The following is a 15121-nucleotide window of genomic DNA, read 5'->3' on the forward strand; positions in this document are numbered from 1 at the left end:
TGATGGGATTAAAGGCATGTGCCACCACGCCTGGCTCTTCACTGGTTTCTTGAAGACAATTTTAGGCTCCCCGTAACCCAGGTGAGATGCCACGCAGAGTGCAGGGGACAAGAAGGGATTCTGTCTGAAACTGAGTATCAGAAGCTCCTGGGGCTTCCTTGCTTGAGTGCCTTGCAATAATTCTTATTTTTATGATTTGGTTATTTACTTGTTTGTGCATTTGACAGCTGGGAAGGGGGAGGGGAGAAGAAGGGTAAGAGAGGGGATCGAGAGAGAGTGTGCATGAGAGGTGGGGTCTCTGCCACTGCAAACGAAATCCAAATATGTGTGTCGCCTTGTGTGTCTGTCTTCATGCAGGTGCTGGGAAATCGAACACAGGCTGTCAGGCTTCGCAAGCAAGTGTGTTTTAACCACTGATCTCCCCAGCCCAATACACCTTTTTTTTTTTTTTGGTTTTTTGAGGTAGGGTCTCACTCTGGTCCAGGCTGACCTGGAATTAATTCTGTAGTCTCAGGGTGGCCTTGAACTCATGGCAATCCTCCTACCTCTGCCTCCTGAGTGCTGGGATTAAAGGCGTGCGCCACCACGCCCAGCTCAACTTCATTTTTACAGACATTTTAGTTTGACTGGAAATTATGAAGACAGCACAGAGTTCATATATAAACCACTATTCTTTAAAAATTTTTTTTGTTTATTTTTATTTATTTATTTGAGAGTGAGAGAATGTGCACACAGGGCCTCCAGGCCCTGCAAAGATGTATGCACCACGTTGTGCATCTGGTTTACATGGGTCCTGGGGAACTGAGCCTCGAACCGGCCTCGAACCAGGGTCCTTAGGCTTCACAGGCAAGCACTTAACAGCTAAGCCATCTCTCCAGCTCTATAAACCACTGTCCTTAATATCTCAGTGTGACACAGGTTGTTACCAATTTATGAACACTAATGAACAAACACTGCTGTGTCATTATGACTGAAGTCCTTACTTTACAGAAACTGCCTTCACTTCTTAACTCTAATGTCTTGTTTCTCTTCCAGCATCCCACGTTTGAGACTAATGAGAAAGCCTGCCCTGCTCACCTGTATTCTGGCTTTTCTACATTTCCCCCTTACATATGTATCATCACCAATTTAAGTAGCACACATGGTCACTTCACTAAGTGGCTCCCAATCTGTGTTTAAAGAATTTTAAGAACAAACAGTTTTTATTTGGGGCCTAGAATAACACCCGCCTCACAGTCTGGCCACAGACCACAGAAACAGCTCCACAAATACTAATCATCACTTGCCTTCACTGTTGGCCCGGCAGGAGGAAGGACTCAGCTTATTATGGTCTTGACTTAAAGCTCAAAGGGGATAATGGGAGAGTAGCAAATGCCATGCTTTCATTTACCCCTTTCTCTATAAAAAAGATTTCATAACCATTCATATATCAACATGGAATATCTCTTGAATTAGGAAAAATGAGAGTAAAAGTAAGGAAAATCCTTTGCTGTCCGAAAAAGTGACACTTTTCCTTGAGCAGCAGCCCTTAGTAAAAGTGTGTCAGGGGCTGGGGAGATGGCTAAGCAGATAAAGCGCTAAGCATGTATGCGGACCTGAGGTTTTTTTGTTTTTGTTTTTTTTTTGAGGTAGGGTCTCACTCTAGCATAGGCTGACCTGGAATTCACTATATGTAGTCTCAGGGTGGTCTTGAACTCATGGTGATCCTCCTACCTCTGTGTCCCCAGTGCTGTTACTAAAGGCATGCGCCATCACGCCCAGCAGGACCCGAGTTTTGATCCCTAGCGCTCACATTAAAAATTGCAGACTGGAGAGATGGCTTATCGGTTAAGCACTTGCCTGTGAAGCCTAAGGATCTTGGTTCGAGGCTCGATTCCCCAGGACCCACGTTAGCCAGATGTACAAGGGGGTGCACGTGTCCTTTGCAGTGGCTGCAAGCCCATTCTCTTTCCCTTTTTCTCTGTCAAATAAAGTGATTTCCTTGTACTCATGTAAAGCCAGATGCCAAGGTGGCACATGCATTAAAATATTAAAAAAAAAATAGTTGGGTGTGGTGGGGCATGTCTGTAATCCCAGAACTGTGGAAGTTGAAGACAGAAGGACCCTTGGGGCTTTTTGGCTAGCTTGTTTAGCTGAATCAGGGACCTCTGGGCTCAGCAAGGAGCTCTGTCTTAAGAAAATAAGGACAAGAGTAACAGAGGAAGATGTCCTATGGCCGACTCTGGCTTCCACATGCATGTTGCACATGTGTACAGCACACAGATTGACATACATGCACACACACCACACACACATACATAAGCAAAAACAAAGCTACTTCAGCTCACGTGATGGCTACAGTCACTGGGAGCAATTAAAGTGTCTCTGGTAGCTACTCTACGGTGGACTGTCACAGACCTGCTCTGCCCAGTGAGCCCGCTCATCTCTCTTCTGACAGCCAATCCTGTCTGCCTGCTCATGGAATCCAGCTCACCTCATCGCAGCATTAGTAGGGCCTGGCACTAGGTAGCCCTGCCCTGCCAGTCCCCAGTCCCCTGAAACTGAGAAGCCAGCAAAGGGAGATGATGTGGGGGCTGCTCAGAGGCTGGCGGGGGAGCTGTGCCGTTGCAGGCCAGCGGCTGGTGATGTGGCCTGCTCCAGCCCCACTGGAGCCTCAGCAGCCACTTTCCTGCCTAAGTCAGTGTGAACTGGATTTCACGCTCTCTGTACTCTCCTTGGAAGAGTCATAGTAAAAAGCAGACATGGACGTTGGAGAGACGGCTTAGTGGTTAAGGCACTTGCCTGCAAAGCCGAAGGACCCAGGTTCGATTCTCCAGGACCCACATAAGCCCGACGTACATGGTGATGCATACATCTAGAGTTCATTTGCAGTTGGTGGAGGCCCTATTGTGCTCATTCTCTCATTCACTCTCTCTTTCCCTCAAATAAACAAATAGGGCTGGAGAGATGGTTTAGTGGTTACGGCACTTGCCTTCAAAGCCAAAGGACCTTGATTTGATTCCCCAGGACCCACATAAGCCAGATGTGCAAGGTGGTGCATGCGTCTGGAGTTCATATGCAGTGGCTTGAGGCCCTGGTGCACCCATCCTCTCTGTCTCTCTCTCTCTGCTTCTCTGTCTCTCTCAAATAAATAAATAAATAAATAAATAAATAAATAAATAAATAAACAAAAAGCAGACATGAAGTTAAATGCTGGGTAATGACAGATAAACAAAAGAAGCACCGTACCAGGGAAATCAAACTAAACCACAAGGGCATACCCCACTTAGGTGGCCCAAAAAACTAATGCGGTGGGTGCTGCAATATATGTGAGCAACTGGAAATTTTATCCACTGCTAGTGAGAGTATAGGTTGGCAGTTACATTGGCAAACTCTCTGGCACCATGTACTAAGCTGACATAAATGTACCCATGATTCATCACTTCTGCCCACTATAAATCTGTACGTGTCTTCATACACTTAGAGCAGCACTGTTTATTATACCAGAACTGGGGGATGCTCAGGAACACTATGGTATAAACTTTGTGGAATACCATATAGCCATGAGATGAGCAGTTGTTAGTTACACACACACACACACAGACACACACACAGACACACACACAGAATGGTACCTATGGCCCATTCCACCCATGCAAAATCTCCAGTAGGGTGGGGGGCCCTTCCACTGGAAGCCACAGAGCACTCACCTATGGGGGGCAGTGACTGCAAGCAAGGAAGGGGCTTCTGGGGGATTGCTTGCATTGTGTTTCCAGATATGGGTGGTGGTTCCTTTTGTGAAAAATAATTAATTGCATATTTCTGCTATGTGCCTATTTTGTCTTTGCCAAAGAGTTAAAAAGTACAAGGCAATTCTCTACTAACTGAAAGATAGAGTCTCTGACCAAGAGTGAAAGCAGCTTTGGTTAAAGGGGAATATGCCTAGAAGCTTGAGAGACTGGCTTTCCTCTCAATCCCCACATTGTCTCTCGGTTGGTGTTTTGAGTTGGCAGCCAGTGGTGTCTCTAGCAATAGGGTCTTAACTTTTGGCCCTGTCTGGTAACTAAGTACTTGACAAAGACTTGTATTTTTGGTGGGAAATTACACAGATAACCCTGGCCAACTGTGCACTTTGGGGTTAACCCAAACCTGGTCCTGGGATCCACAAGCCAGAGCCCACGGTTTAAGGCCTCAGTTTTCTCCACCCACTACTGGGCATTATGGTCTGGTCCATCCACCACCCTTAATAGGGAGCTCTACCTTGTCTACTGGTTCCCAGAGGGAGGTTCCTACTGTGCTGACTGCTTTAGTCTTTAGTTTTAATTATCCTCCTACTTTGAAATACATTTGGAATATATGCAAACTGAAATATGCTATAAATTTAAATTCCACCCTAGACCCTAGAGACGTGATAAATGTAAAATATATAGTTAATAAACTCTATGGTGATTATATGTGGAGAAAAGAAGTACATGGAAGCACACCTAGCCTGGAGGAGCACACCACTTGATGGGAAAGGCAGGCAAGAAGTCAATAGACTAAATTTATATATATATATATATATATATATATATATATATATATATACACACATACATATATATGTATATATGTATATATGTATATATATGCATATATATGTATATGTGTGTGTGTGTGTGTGTATGTGTATATATATATATTTGAGACAGGGTCTTACATAGCCCAGAGTGGCCTGGACATCACTATGTAACTAAGAATGACCTTGAACTTCCAGTGTCCTACATCCACCTCTCTAGTGCTATAATTTAAAAATTATGGGCTAGGGCTGAGACTCAGTGGTTAAGAGCACTTGCCACTTAAGAATGAGGTCCTGAGACCACTCAAGTTCAAATCTTCTAGAACCCATGTAAAAGCTGGGTTTGGGGCTGGAGAGATGGTTAAGGCGCTTGCCTGCAAAGCCTAAGGACCCATGTTCAACTCTCCAGATCCCACATTAGCCAGACGTACAAAAGTGAGGCAAGTGTAATGTCGCATATGCCCACTAGGTGGCGCAAGCATCTGGTGTTTGATTGTAGTGGCTGAGGCCCAGGTGCGCCAATTCTCTCTCTCACCTTACTCTCTCTAAAATCATAATCATCATCATCATCATCATCATCATCATCATCATCCCTGAAAACCAGCAGGTCCAGGTTGAAGGAGAGACCCTGTCTTGAGGAAGTACACACGTGAGTGATAGAGAACAGAATCCAAAGTTCTCCCCTGGCTGTTGCACTAATGTACACAGTGTATGCATCTACACACACACGTGCAAACAACATACCACTCCCTGTGTACTACTACTACTACTACACACACACACACACACACACACACATATACACACAAAAAAAATAGGACGTATGCCAAGGGCCTCCCCACTCCTTGCTGCTGCCCTTCTTCTTTCTCATCTGGAAGCACTGTTGCTATCCTGGTGACGTTAGCTTCTGCCTGTGGGGCTTTCCTAGCTTTCCCAGGCCTGCTGTACAGAACAGTGGCCATAACTGTGCAGCACACAGTGAGCAGATTCTCTACGATCGCCTGAACTGGGACTGGCCTTCTGCAAGTCTTTCTGAGTGCTGTGGTGTCTGGGACACTGTTCTGGGGGTGCCATCACTCCTGTCTTTTCTTGAGATCGACAAGGAAGGGCATATCATTCAGTAAGTATCTGTTAGACCTCCCATTAAGTTTTATGCCTTATCTACAATGGATGTTGACTACTTTCCTATGTGCTCTGAATAATGTTTTCAGTATCTTCCCATTCTCTTGGTATTTCAAGTATAGAAAATTTTAAAGTTACTTGAAAATACTGAGATTGTAGTGTTGACTCCCTCTTGGCTCATTTATGTAAAATATTGAGCACTTTTAATTTCTTTATCTTATAACTATGGTCCATACAATGTGGCTCAACTAAAATTAGTTGCATGGCACTTGTAATAAATGGGCCACAAGCTGCAGTTTCACGTATTTGTTACATGTAGATTTTAGTTATAGACATTTGTTTTAAACGTTTGTGAACTTCTATATGTGTTTTAAAACCTTCATCTATTAATAATAATTCAGCTTATGTCAGTGAAAAATAAAAGATACTTTAAAAAGCAATTCTGCTAGCTTGTAGGGTTCAACAAACTTGAAGTGATATAGTAATTTCCAGAAGCTAAGACTGACCAAAGAAGTGGAAAAGGATTGTACAGTTTCAACTTTATTTGGAAACACACAGATGCTGTGTTTAAGGGCCGAGGGGGCCAAGGGCCCAGAGGCCTGGAGGCTTGCATAACAACCGCTCACTGATTACACAGCCCTGGCCAAAGCAGGGATGGAAACAGAGAGTGTGGGCCAAGACAATCAAGCTGCTGTTTTTTTTTTCTTAAAGACAGAACAGCCAAAAAGGGGATTTCAATTTCCTAAGAGTTGTGCTTTTAGCCTCAAGCAGATATGCATTCTATGATGTTAAAAGAAAAAAAAAACAAGTATCTTAAGGCATATGTTGTTTACATGACTGTTATAGAAAAGAGGATTATTTATAAATATCGGAAGTACTGAATAAGAGGTAAATGTATATCGTTGCCTTTTACAAAACAAGAAAATATGCTGAAGAGAAACCAAAGTCAGAGTTTGAAATAGAGATTCTGAAGAACAAGCCCTTAGAACAAGTAGTTAACATTTGTTACATGACGCAGTCAGAGGCTGCTGGACCCTTGTGCTGATGTGGGCTTCACCCCCACTCCTCATGGAAGGACTGCTCCACCACTGCCTGTAGGTGGTTCCAGGGCACCCACAAATACACTCGAGCCATTTCTGCTCCACAGAACGACACAGTGATGTTCTCAGAAAGTGCTCCTGAGTCGCAGGTTTGCGCTCACACGGTGTGGACACATGGAGCCGTCTGTCTGATTATAGCCTACATGGCAAGCAAGGCTCAGCTGCCCATGCCTCTCCCTGGAGCCAGCCTGAACACCCTCCGAGAGTTTAGCAGATAGATGTACCAGTTACACTCATCGAAACATCATAATTGAAAGGGTAAAAGTATATAAAGTGTCAGAAGATTGAGTATGTTATTCTCAATTTAGATTACAACTAGATTTTAAAGATAAAGCAGGTTAGATAGGTACACAGTGTGAGCTACCATGAATAGCTGGGTATGAAAAATAGATTTGGGGCTGAGGAGATGGCTCAGTGGGTTAGAGTGTGTGCTATCTGCTATATAAGCTGAGTGAAGGAGGAAAGATACTTGTCAGGAAGGAAGGAAGGACGAACGAACGAAAAGATGGGTGAAGACTGGGTGTGATGCCACATACTTTTTGATCCTAGCACTGAGGAGGCAGAGATTGTAAGGATTGCTGTCAATTCGAGGCCAGCTGGGGGCTTCAGAGTGACTTCCAAGTCAGCCTGAGCTAGAATGAGACCATACCTCAAAAATCAAACAGCTGGAAGTGGTGGCACACACCTTTAATCCCAGCACTCAGGAGGCAGAAGTAGGAGGATCACCATGAGTTCAAGGCCACCCTCAGACTCCACAGTGAATTCCAGTTCAGTCTGGGCTAGAGTGAGACCCTACCTTGGAAAACCAACCAGCCACGCAAACAACCAAATAACAACAGGAAGACACAAGACATCCTCAGCTGGTCTCTGCATGTGCTCATGGGGGACATATATCTGCACACACCACATACACATAGACATATATGTCACATATTACACACACACTAAAAATACAGATTTATGGGATGCTTAGTTTAAACTGGTCCTTAAAAGTATAAAGAACCATTTTATACCCATTAGTATAGCTATGAAAAATAAGGTCAACAAATGTGGTGAGGAGGGAAAAAGTGGAATTTTCTATTTTGCTTGCAAGCCACTTTGTAAAATGATTTGCAAGTTTACATTTTCTCTTTTGTTAATGTATTTGTAAATTCTGAAATGATGCATTCACTTGGCAGGCACAGTGAAATCATGGTGCAGGTACTCTGTTTATCTACAGTCCTGTAAGTCTGCTTTTCATGGGCATATCACACTGGGCATGGGCCACCTCTGGCAGGGCAAGCTTCTCATCTTTCTGCACATCTTCCAGGGAGGCATGGCTGACCACCTCCCTTTTAATATTAGGTAACCACTAGGGTTACCTACTCTTTTCTTGCCTTCTCTTAGCCCCTCTCCCAGAGAATAGTCATTTGCATTTTTCTGGAATGAGATGAACAAATGAGATTATTTGACAAGGAAACATTTTTCTTTCCTCAAATGAGTGTTCTCCTGAGCCCATGCCCTGGGGCCTAAGGCATGGAGAGGTAGAAGGCACTATACAGAAAGACCCTTCTAGACTGACAGCTGATTGTTCTCTCTTAATGTTCATTAAATCCACATTACATAAACATTTAAAGTGCTCAGTTTGGCAGTACCTAGAACATTCTCAGTGCTGAACAACTGCCAATCAACTCCTAAAACATTTTAGAAACATTTTTTTAAAATTTTTTATTTATTTATTTGAGAGCGACAGACACAGAGAGAAAGACAGATAGAGGGAGAAAGAGAGAATGGGTGTGCCAGGGCCTCCAGCCTCTGCAAATGAACTCCAGACGCGTGCGCCCCCTTGTGCATCTGGGTAACGTGGGACCTGGGGAACCGAGCCTCGAACTGGGGTCCTTAGGTTTCACAGGCAAGCGCTTAACCGCTAAGCCATCTCTCCAGCCCACATTTTTTATTTATTTATTTATTTTTTTTGTTTTTTGTTTTTTCAAGGTAGAGTCTCACTCTAGCTCAGGCTGACCTGGAATTAACTATGTAGTCTCAGGGTGGCCTCGAACTCACGGCGATCCTCCTACCTCTGCCTCCCGAGTGCTGGGATTAAAGGCGTGCGCCACCACGCCCGGCTCACATTTTTTATTTTTATTTATTAGAAAGAGGGGAGGGGCCGACAGAGATAGAGAAAGAATGGATACAGTAGGGCCTACAGCCATTGTAAAGAAAATCCAGAAGCATGTGCCACCTTGTGCATCTGGCTTTACGTGGGTCCTGGGGAATCGAACCTGGGTCCTATGGCTTTGGAGGCAAGCTCCTTAAGAGCTAAACCATCTCTCCAGCTCTCCAAAAGTGTTTTTATCACTCCAAAATAAAAGCCACATCTATCAACCAGTTAATTCCAGTTCTGTCCTTCCCTAGTCCCTAGTAGCTACCACATACTAATCTGTTTTTATGGATTTATCTAGTCTATATAATTCATATAGATGGAACCATATAATGTGATTTTTATCACTAGCTATGTGATGGTTATCACTAGCCATATGATCTTGATTATCAACTTGAATGGCTCTAGAATCACCTAAGATACAAATCTCTGGGCATGTTTATGAGAGACTTTCTAGGTGTTGCAGTCAAGTTCGCATTGCTGGCAGCAAACACCCGACCAAGAGCAGCTTGTGGGAAAAAGGGTTGATTTTGGCTCACAGACTGGAGGGGAAGCTCCACGGTGGCAGGGGAAAATGATAGCATGAGCAGAGGGTGGACATCACTTCCTGGCCAGCACCAGGTGGACAACAGTGATAGGAGAGTGTGCCAAACACTGGCAAGAGAAAGCTGACTATAACACCCATAAGCCCGCCCCCAATAATACACTGCCCCCGGGGGGCTTTAATTCCCAAACTTCTATCAGCTGGTGACCTAGCATTCACAACACCCAAGTTTATAGGGGAATAACCTGAAGCCACCACACTAGGTTAGGTGTACGGGCTGGGGTCCTTGACTAAATACGAAGAAAGTGAGCTGAGCGGGATATTCATCCCTCTGTGCTGCCCGCCTGTTGGCACGATGTGACCAGCCACCACCTGCTGCCATGCCTTCCCTACCAGCTGGGTTGTCTCCTTGGGAACTACAAGCTAAAAGAGGCCCTTCCCCCATTAAGCTGCTTGTTAAGCATTTGGTCTTAGCAACAAGAGAAGTAACCAATACAGACTTCCTCCAGAAGTCTTCTAGATTCTTTGATGCTTTGCTTTTTATGCCTGAAGAATATTCTGTTGTATATAAATACTGCTATTGATTTGATTTCTCTGATATATCACAGATAGTTCAGTCTTTGTCTAGAAGTCCCATTGCTGAAGTTCCTTAGGGCTGAGCTCTGTACCCCTGTGCTAAGAATGGATCATCCTTCTCTGTTTCTTTCTATGCCTGACATTTTAGTTGTCACTAAAATTAGGCCTTTTAATTTTTTTTAATTTTACTTTATTTTAGTTTTAGTTTTTCGAGGTAGGGTCTCACTCTGGTCCAGGCTGACCTGGAATTCACTCTGTAGTCTCAGGGTGGCCTTGAACACACGGAGATCCTCCTATCTCTGCTTCCCCAGTGTTGGGATTAAATGTGTGCGCCACCACACCTAGATAAATTTCTTTCTTTCTCTTTTTTTTTTTTTTAAGGAAAATGTTTATTTTGGCTCACAGTTACAAAGGCTGCATCCCATCATGGTGAGGAAGGTGGCAGAAGTGTGGGGTAGCTTGGCACAGGGTACGGCCAGACACTGAAGCCAAACTAGATTGCCATTGTGATACTAGGACGTGGGGACTGGAATCTTGTTCTCCCTTGCCCTAGAGCTTGGGGGGTGATTGCTGAGGTCTTTCTCAAACTGTTTTGTAAAGACTGTTTGAGTTTTGCTTGCGTATGGCCACTTAAGTTTACTCAGTTTTTTTCTTTTTTAAAATTATTTATACTTATTTGAGAGAAAGTGATAGAGAGAGAGAAGCAGATGGAGAGAATGGGTGCGCCAGGGCTTCCAGCCACTATAAATGAACTCCAGAAGCATGTGCCACCTTGTGCTCTGGCTTATGTGGGTCCTGGGGAATCGAACCTGGGTCCTTTGGCTTTGTAGGCAAGTGCCTTAACCACTAAGCCATCTCAACAGCCCTATTCCATTATTTTCATTGCCAGTAACCCAACAGAGAGTCCTTACAATTCCTGGAGTCTAAAAGAAAAAAAGTGGACGTGGGAAATGCTCAAGTGGCCTCAGGTGCTGGCCTGCAAGCCTGCTGGCCTGAGTTGATCTTCCTCGGCGCCCACGTGAAGTCAGAGATACAGTGGCGCACAAGTCTGTAATTCCAACATGCACAGGGCATTGAAGGTAGAGCCAGGAGAGCCTAGAAGCTTGAAAACAGCAGCATCAAGAGAGATCCTGTCTCAAAAAGAAGGCAGAAGGACAGGAGAAACACCTTGAGGTTGTCCTCTGACCTGTGCACTGTGGTACATGTGCACATACATTGTACATATACATGTATACACACAGAATTAAATAAAAATTAAAAAGCCAAAAAAGAGAAAAAATCATGTTGACATGGTACAAATCCTTCATTTGCATAAAAGCCTACACAGAGGTGAAAACAAAACAAAACAAACCCAAAGACTGTTCGGGCCGTTGCAGCTTGCTGGAAGGTGCACACCCCTTTGGCGCTAAGGCAGCCTGCCCACATCTCTGCCCCAGCTTCCATCTGCCTGTCGTGCCAGAACAGGCCTTACCCCTGGGCATGCACGTGGTACTGTTTTCCCTTGAGTATGAGGTGCCCTTCCAAGCCTTCATTTCGCCAAGCAACTCCCCTTCTCCCTGCTCTCTCCAGGGCTTGGGGTCTGCCCGCCCTGCCAGCCATGCCATCCCCTACAGGCTTGGGGTGTGTATGAAGCTGCTCTTCCCAGAAAGCCACGGCTGGGGGGGGGGGGGAGTGAGGCAGACTGTCTCGGCACTGCTCCCCTCGGGAACCATCAAGACTGGTCAGAACACACGTACGGTCTGGAAATCGGGTTGCATTTACCCGACCCCAGAAAGCTGTATCGAAAACACGGCCAGTGTCTTCTGGCTGCTGACACCAGAAGAGTGGGGGACGCAGGCGGGCAGGGGACAGCACCTCCGTGCTTTCCACTGAAAACCAGTGGCTTTCTCTTCCCTTAGCACGTTCCCAGTTGCCCCAGATATTTGATTCTGGGGGTTCAGGAACCTTTAGTCTGTCAAGTTTTGGCCGCTTGTGGTGATTTCAGTGGGGGAACGGATTCTTTGCATGCCACGCTCTGCTGTTTTCTGTGCCACCACCATGGCTTGGCAGTTTCCTATGTAATAAATGTTAAGTTTGCCCTACGACTCAGCAGTTTCACTCTTAGGAACCTAACCATGAGAAATCAAAGCATGTCCCTATAAAAACCTGCATGTGAATGTTCACAGCAGCGCTCTCCATTATGTACCAGTGCAAACAATCCGATTTCTCTCAACTGGTGAATGGGTGAACACATGAGAACTCACTCCAGAGGGCAATAAAGAGAGACTGCTTGTACCTGTTACTAAACATGGACTGGCCTCAAAGGCAACATTCCAAGTGGAAGAAGCCAGACATAAGGATCACATAAGCAGTTTTGAGTAGATAAAATGTCTGGCAAAGACAATCTACAGGGACAGAAGGGAGACGAGTGGCTTTCATTTATTGTGCTTAGGACTTCGTGTGTTTTCTTAGAGTGAAGTTTGTTTTTCTGGTGCTGTGTGTGTGTGTGTGTGTGTGTGTGTGTGTGTGTGTGTGTGCGCGCGCGCGCAGGAAGTACACATGTACGTGTGCAGGTACATGCATGACATGCCCCAGATGTGGAGGTCTGAGGACGACTTCAGTCCTTGCCTTCCACCTTGTATAAGGCAGGGGCTCTGTTGCTGGTCACTGCTTTACCAGGCTAGCTATCCTGGGAGCTCCGGTTCTCCTGCCTCCCTCCTTCATCTTGCTGTAGGCGTGTTAGGGTTATGGACATGAGCCACTGTGTCACGTGTGTTCTGTGGGTATGAACTCATCCTCGTGCTTGTACCGCAAGAACTCTATCCATTGAGCCATCTCCCCAGCACTGAAGACTCATTTACCTCTAATTCTGGAATCTTCTTAGTTATTCTCCCATAATTTTCATCCCACAATTCATTTTCTTCTTCTTCCTCTTCCTCTTCCTCTTCTTCTTCTTCTTTTTTTTTCTGAGGTAGGGGTTTTAGTCTAGCCCAGACTGATCTGGAATTCACTCAGTGGTCTCAGGCTGGCCTCGAACTCTCGGCGATCCTCCTACCTCTGCCTCCCGAGGGCTGGGGTTAAAGGCGTGCGCCACCACGCCCGGCTCATCCCACAGTTCTTGACTGCACTCTCATAGCGCATGTGCTAGCTCTGTGAGCCCTGGCACGGTAATGGCCCATCACGCCGTCTACGCAGCTCCTCCTGAGCTGGCAGTCACTGTATTTCTTTTCTGAGTTTCTATGAAGACGACATGCAGGAGTAGACATACAGATCATGAGAGCTATTTATTTTTCTTTACCTGGGAAGTTCCCTACAACTTCCTGGCTGGCTGGCAGTTTTTCTTCTCCTGAGAACTGTCTGAGGCACCACATTTCGGGAAGACCACCAAAATCTGATCTGCCCGCAGCGCTGGCTCCTGAGCTCCATCTGTCTGCAAGCCCACACTGACTCCACAGAGCTAATATCTGTCCAGGTCGGTTTCTCACCTTACTGATGGCTCTTGGGGCTCTGTACTTTGTTCTGATGTGACTTACATACATACTGCATTACTCTCCATCTACTGCTCTGCACGTATTCAAACTGGTGTGAGAGAAGACAGGCCCTCCCTCCCCACCCCCGTTCTTAAGAAAGAATCGGCCTTTCATAACTGTGTACGTAATTTTACAAATAATTAACAAATGCCTTTGCACTACAAAGATGAGGTAGTCAATGCTGAGTTCCCTCTCTGTGAGTTTCTGACCGGTGGCGCTGGCGTACATGCTAAGCAAGCACTCTGCCACTGTGTTCTGATCAAGGAGGGGGTCAAACTCACCCAACCAGAGCTACACACAGGTATGAGGGACAGTATGGTAGTCACATGAAGGACTGCTGGAATGGAAAGAAAGGAGGGAGGCTCCCTCTGTGCAGGCCGCCCCGTCATCTCTCATCCATCCAGTGCAGCTCTCTACAGAGCATGGAAGGCCATCTTCACTCAGCTTGAAAGAGGGAATGAAAAAAAAAAACCCAGTGCTCACATAACGAGGCTTTCTGAGAGCCTAAGCAGGACTGAAAAATGGCCCAGAGAGCAAGGGAGTATCCCCTTTGCCTTTCACCAAGGGAGGGAGGGAGGCAGGACTGAGGGGTTTTATGCCGTGATGGGAGCTTGTGCTAAACTGTAGGGAATATTTTCAACTTGTCTGGAAATGAGGCAGAAAAGGAAAGTAGAGTGATGTTTATGATGCCATTAGCAGTCAACAACTCAGTAATAGTCTTGATTCTCTACCTCTTGCAAGTCTCTAAAGTTACCTTCGTTACAGTATGAATCTTTTCAGGTCACTAGGATTCTCAGGTTACTGGGTGTGGTGGCGCATGCCTTTAGACCCAGCACTTGGGAGGCAAAGGTAAGCGTATTGCCGTGAGTTCAAGGCCACCCTGAGACTACACATTGAATTCCAGGCTAGCTTGGGCTAGAGCAAGACCCTACCTTGAAAAACCTATATATGTATATAGGCTGGAGAGATGGCTTAATTGCCTGCAAAATAACCTGGGTGACCTGGATTTGATTCCCCGGTACCCATGTAAAACCAGATGCTCAAAGTGGTACATGCATCTGGAGTTCATTTGTAGTGACTCTAGGCCCTGTCATACCCAATCTCCCTCTCTCTCTCTCTCTTTGCTTGCAAATAGAGAAATATTTTTAAAAAATATATGTAAGTTGGGGACTGGGGAGATAGCTCAATCAGTAAAATGCTTGCTTTATGAGCATGAGGACACTAGTTCGACTCCCAGAACCCACGTAAAAATGTCAGTTGTACACCTACCACCCCAGCACTGGGGAGGCAGACACAGGAAGAGCCCTGGGACTCCTTGGCCAGCCAGTTTAGCTTAACTGGTGAGCTCAAGGCCAGTGATAGACTTTGTATCCAAGGAGATGGGTGGCATTCCTGAGGATAAGTCAAGGTTGTCCTCTGGCCTCCACATGCACCTGTACACACAGGAACATGCGTGTGCACATACATTAATATATGTGTGTGTATATGACTAGTATTTTTTAGAAGCCAGAATACAGGCTTAATTTCAAAAATACGGTATTCAAGGTTCTCTATGGAATTTCTCCAAATGTATTCTCACAGCCTTTGCTTCTA

The 15121-nt window shown here is 45.4% G+C and overlaps 2 protein-coding genes across 2 annotated transcripts in view; one reads left to right on the forward strand and one right to left on the reverse strand.

Moving 5' to 3' along the window:
• Nucleotides 1-15121, reverse strand: part of LOC101606926 (centromere protein P) — a 227992-nt gene that overhangs the window by 15088 nt on the left and 197783 nt on the right. The window lies entirely within an intron of this gene.
• Ecm2 (extracellular matrix protein 2) overlaps nt 13453-15121 on the forward strand; it is a 67367-nt gene continuing 65698 nt past the window's right edge. Inside the window, exon 1 of the mRNA XM_045130334.1 lies at nt 13453-13470. The gene's annotated coding sequence lies outside the window, so the exon portion shown is untranslated. The remainder of the gene's footprint in view (nt 13471-15121) is intronic.

This window comes from Jaculus jaculus, chromosome 11 (assembly GCF_020740685.1).
Source record: "Jaculus jaculus isolate mJacJac1 chromosome 11, mJacJac1.mat.Y.cur, whole genome shotgun sequence".
Taxonomy (NCBI): domain Eukaryota; kingdom Metazoa; phylum Chordata; class Mammalia; order Rodentia; family Dipodidae; genus Jaculus; species Jaculus jaculus.